Source organism: Miscanthus floridulus, chromosome 8 (assembly GCF_019320115.1).
Source record: "Miscanthus floridulus cultivar M001 chromosome 8, ASM1932011v1, whole genome shotgun sequence".
Lineage (NCBI taxonomy): Eukaryota > Viridiplantae > Streptophyta > Magnoliopsida > Poales > Poaceae > Miscanthus > Miscanthus floridulus.
The window spans coordinates 138453056-138458951 of NC_089587.1; positions in this window are offsets into that span (position 1 = coordinate 138453056).

The following is a 5896-nucleotide window of genomic DNA, read 5'->3' on the forward strand; positions in this document are numbered from 1 at the left end:
AAGTAACAAGGCAGGTTTCACATGTTTCAGTTGTATGTTTCATATGTAAAAGCTTATATGCGAATGCTTGATGATTATGCTCATGCAATGCAAGTGAAATTATGCAAGCCTAACACCTAGGGTGTTACAGAGAAGGCCGGTTCCCGAGCCATGGCTATGAAGCCAGAGCGGAGTATGTAACTAAAAGCTATGATTGGCTTCAATGATTGTGGTGGTTCTATGAACTCGCCCTTGGGAGTAGAAAGGTTTTGAATGGTGGGTTGCTCCATTGGACAAGGGTAAAAAGAAAAGAAAGGTAAAAATAAAGGATACACGAGCAAACTAGGTTCAGGGACTAAAATGACAACTGTTTCCCGGCAATGGCGCCAGAAATGCTTGTTGGTGCTTCTTAGCGTAAGCAGAATAGTCCGCAAGTGTACAGAAGTACCGTTGTAGCACTTCACCCGGTGGTATTTAGGGTATCGTATTTGCACGAAGAACGAAGGTGTAAGTAGTCTCTTAACTAGTTTACATAGGAGAACAAGAGGAAGGATAACTCGGGTAGTAAGGTTCTTCTAAGGATTAGGGAACCTAAGAAAAGGTAACTTTGCCACTATAAACTTCTTTTGGGCACCGGCTTACGCTTAGTCTGCTAAGCGATACCAATCTAGCCGATGACCCCAAGTTTAAATAATAATTGCTTTACTTGACAAAAATATGCCTTATAGAAAATCAGCTATCTGCAAGCTCATCGGCTGTTCCTGATCAAAATGTGATTCAAGATGAACAGGTACTAGAAAAATATTTCTTCTTTTGAAATAATCTCCTTTCAGATTTCTAATTCTTAATTATGTAGGAACAAAGCTCTTCTCCTTACATTCCATTTGCATTAGAAGATTATACTGAAGAAGAGTTTGTTTCTGCTCCCAAGAACACTACTATGTCTCCTTTGTCTGAAAATGTTCAAAACCAACTTCAACTGCTGATACCCTATCTAGAGACAGATACAGCAGTCCTGGTGCAAGATGGAGAAGCTATCAAGAATATCTTCAACTCAATTAAGAATGAGCTTTCTCCTCAGTTGACAGAAATCCTTAAACCAGTTGCCTTTATTGAGTTCTATGAACCAAAATTCTCTGGAGCTCAATCAAGACTTGCAGCACGTGAAGCTCAGAAGAATTTACCAGTTCAAGAGCAGCAATGTGTTGAAAATATGATATCAGTCAAAAAGATAATTGGTCAGCTAAAGGATTCTCCTGTTAAGATTAACCAAAAGCTGATAGCCCTTAATGAAGAAAAAGAACAACTGTTGTCTAGACCGAGGACTGTTGAAGCTTCCAACAAGCATGAGGAAGAAAATCTAGCAAGAATTCCAACATCACTGAGTGAGCAGAAGTAATTGATGTCAAACCTTAGCTCTGAGCTTCAAAGCATCAAGATCAAAAAGAAAACCCAAGTGCTAGGGACAGCCGAAGAAGACAAACAACAAATTGTTGATGTAGATAATGTACGCCTTAAAGCCCTTAATCTTGTCAAGTCCATGTTGAACATGTAATCATTATGTGCAAAACTTTATGTTATTTGTTGTGTAAACTTTGACTTTACTGTTGTATACACTTGTGGTCATCAACTATGCCTCTGAATGTCTTTTTTCTCATCCCTATTTGTCTGGCTTATCAGCAAATCTAACTGATCCTTTCTATATTATTCGAAGCAATTCTCATAGCATCGGCAAACTTAGCCGATCCATCCTGTGCCGTCTCAGGCTGGATTCTAAATCCTTGGTTAATAAGATTTTTGGGTCCGTACTGCTTGGACCAGTTTGACCAATTAGAACACATTATCGGTTGCATCCCTTCGGCTTCTAGGATTATAAATACAGTCGACGGTTCTGAGAAAAAGGATCACAACTTCATTTGCTCTCGCCTTCAACCTTTTTCTTTTCCATTCAAACACAACCGCTCCTCAACAGTAAACCCTAGATTAATGGCAAACAACGGCAAGCGCCCGATGGAGGAGCTTTCCCAGGAGGTTGATCAGCCGTCGCAGCATCTCCTCCTTGAGAAAATTGTAATTATAGGACACCAAACAACACGCTTCATAATTATAGGACTTCAATCATCGACTTTGTTAAAATGACCCTCGAAACGTTGACTTCTTATTTTAGATGACATTTGACATATTTCATCACTTTGTTAATCAAAATACCTGTATTTCAGACCTCCTGTTACCCTTCTGCCCTTCTGCTCGGGACGATCGGGAACCTCACGGCGCTGCGGATGTTGCCGTCCAACCTTGACCTCCAGAAGCTTCAACTCTTCAACGTGTCCAAAAACAACCTCACGTGTCTAGAAACAACCTCGCTAGTCTCCTGAGTCGGTCACCGTGGCGAGCATGGACCCGCCGCCTGTCCATGGCTGGGCGTGGCCTGGGCTGGCTGGCCACAATGTATAGTTAATATGTAATATAAATTATCAAAGATGATCCATACACAATTACAAGTAATAGATAACACCATGAATTTAGCACAAACGAGCTTATCTCATAAAACCATGATTCTAGCATAAACAAGTTCATCTCAGAAGACCATAATTTAGTTCCAAACGAGATCTAAGTCATATGAAATAAAGCAAGAGTTTACATCTCATCACAACTAAAATAATTCATCCAATGTGTAGCTTTATCTTTGGAGTTATCTTTTTTGGTGCTGTCGCGGTAGGCATCCTCACGGGACTAGTGGTGTCGGGTTGTGAAGATGTGTCCTCTCCTAATAACATCGCAAGCTTGCTGCACATAAATACGATACGACAATTATATGTATGGAAAAAATAATGTACAGTAAATGTGTTAATATTCCTTACCTTCTGGTGACCCTTCCTGGACTATCCCATAGGATTTCTTCTCTAGTCGGCCTCCGTGGGGTGCTGTCACACCCAATTTTAAGGATAAAATTGAATGCACTAAACTCGTGTGTGCCCAGGAATCAATCACACACACAAGCTGACAAATTACAATAGTATCATCACAGTGTCACATACATCAGAGCTATAATAGAACTTAGTCTCATACATCACAGCGGAATAATAAAGATAGAATGAACTCTCGCGGCCGTCATCACAGGGAAGGTCAACTGGTTGACCACAAGCCTAATAATCCTCCGGGAAATCCTCATACCCGTTGTCAACTGTTACCCATCCGGGATTTTTATCCAAGTAAAGAAAATAAACAAGTGTAAGTACATTCCGTACTAAGCAAGCTAACATGGGGTTATGAAGCTCAAAAAGGATAGACTCTGGTTTACTGCAGTTAGCATTTTTAATAGATCAAACTTTTATTCTCAAGTATTTTCAAGTTATGCTTAAGCTCCCATTTAAACCCATAAGAACATATATCAAGGTCAGGTTTACCATATTTCATCATAGAACAACTTAATCGATCATCATCAAGTATCCAGTTATTCTGTGAGTTTTCCGGGCCGCTCGTAACCGTGAGCACGGCTATTATAACAGTTTGTTACCCTCTGCAGAGGTGGTGCACATTCACCACGAGTCGTGATCCCCATACGCCTGGGTTAATTACTCCCATGTCACTACCAAGGTGAGCGGGCAGGGTACACTATGAAGCCATTTCATAGGTTTCCCTAACAAGTTAGGGCCGCTAGGTTTCCTTGGCAGGCAGATGTAGGAACCCCCCTTTCCTATGGCACAAATCCATCGCGGCTATACTCATAGGAACAGAGGCAGCCCTATGTCCAAAGTGGCAAGCCCCATTTGCGCCAAAAGGTAATCCTCTAACTAGTTAGGAAAGATCCTATTACTGAGCTAAAGTCAGAGCCATATGACTCTCCCGGTTGCACTGTCAGTCCTAGCTTTTGCCGACAGATAAGTCCTTATGGAGGGCCGGGAGCAACATGAACAACGGTCATTTGCACTTTCGCCCTATGGAACAGTTATTATAATTTAGGTTACTCTCTTTGTTCCATAGTATCATTCATCAATATGTATATCAAGCTTAGTTAGAGCACTAGCAATCTACCCATATGCATTTAACCCATAGGAGACAAGAAACAAGATAACAATCACTAGGATGTCCTTACGGGTATCAAATTTAGACACATGCAAATGAGTAATTGCTTAAAGTGAAATAGGACATCAAGGAAGGCCCATGTTATACTTGCCTTGGTTCACAAACTCGTGCTGGTCCTGCTGGTCGTCGAAGAGTTCTTAGTCTCCAACGTTTTCCTCACCGTCTGAACGCGACCAACACGGCAACATACAACATTCCAAAAGCATTCATGCAAAGCAAACATTCCTATCATTAGAACAGTACACCAACAGTATTGAAAACAAGATAAAATGTTTGTAAAACTAATCTACGTTTCTCTACGATCACGTCAACGCGAAGTTCACGAAAAACGGAGCTAAAATGCGAAAGTTGTGATTAAAACGGGTTTTCCTATAGCCCTATATTTAATTAATTCTAATCATGAAATTAAAAAGTTCCAAACTTGACTAACAGTAGTTCTAACATGTAGCCTTTGAAATTACGAAGCTAACGCGATTTGAATGGATCAATTCGGAGCTAAAACGACAATTTTATAAGCGAAACAGTTCAAATGGCATTTCTGTAAATACTGAAAGCGTACTTTTGACTTAAGCCGATGACTTTACGCTTTCAAAACAAGAATGCGTAATAGGGGGAATGCGCTTTGGACTGCGGGTTCTATTACGCGAAAACAGGAGGGCTCTTTAGCAAAACCACCCACGAAGGGGTATCGGCCAACGGTGGCCGTTAGATCAAGATCGGACGGCCCGGAACAGATGGGAGGGAGAGAGAAAGGGGCGCCGGCGGCCGGCACAGTGACAGCCACGGCGGCGCAGCCATGGCCAGCGGCAAGGACACGCCGGAGCGCGCGGTTCCGGGGCTAGGGGCCACGGTTCGGAAATCCGGAGGCACCGGGAGAAAGCTGGGGAGAAGGGGAACTCGCCCAGGCCATCACGACGGCCGGAGGAGGAAGCCGAGGCGACGGGCGCCATGGTCGGCGGCGAAAGCTCGCGGACGCTCACGAATAGGGCCCCAAACGGCCACGAAATACCAAATTGAAAGCACAGAGGGAAGGAGGGGAGTACGGCGAAGCTCACCGCGACTTCAAACGGAGACGAACGCGACTCGGGGACGGTGTTTCACGCGGAGGTGAGGACGGTGGCCGGCGGAGCTCTTCCGTGCGACGGTCGTGGCCTCCGAGGCGTGAACGTGAGAGAGAAAATGGAGTGGGGAGAGTAGGGGAGTGCGCGGGGGGGGGGGCTCGGCTTCTTTTTATCGAGGTCGAGGAGCGGGGCGACGCGCCCACGTCGCGAGGAGCGGGCACGGGGCGGCGGTTGCGCAGCGGCAGTTGCCTGACTGGGTGGGGCGTGCGGGAGGAGGTGGGGGAAAGAACTGACAAGCGGGCCCGCTTAGGCAGCGACTGACGCGCGGGGAAAGGGCGCGGTGCTGGGCTGGCACGGGGGCAGCGGTTCCGCCTGAACTGGGCTGGCCTAGGAAGGAGAATAGGAGGAGTGGAAGGAAGAGAGGGGAGCGGGCCGTCGGGGAGCTGGGCCAGCAGGCCGAAATTCAAGAAGGAAAGGAGAAAATGATTCTTTTTTTTTCTTTTTCTACACTTTTCCAAATCCATTTTTAAATTCAAATTTCAATTCTTTTTGAAATCTTTAATAAATTCCAAACATTCACCAAATGATATGCAGCAGCATGTATGCATCACTTGTAGCTAATATTATATTTGATTTTAGTTTTATAAAATTATTATTTTCCTACATTTGTATGCACACATAATTGCGTAAATAGATCAATTTAGCTATTTAAAAGAGTGCAAATTTTAGGATGTTACAATTCTACCCCCCTTAAGATGAATCTCGTCCTC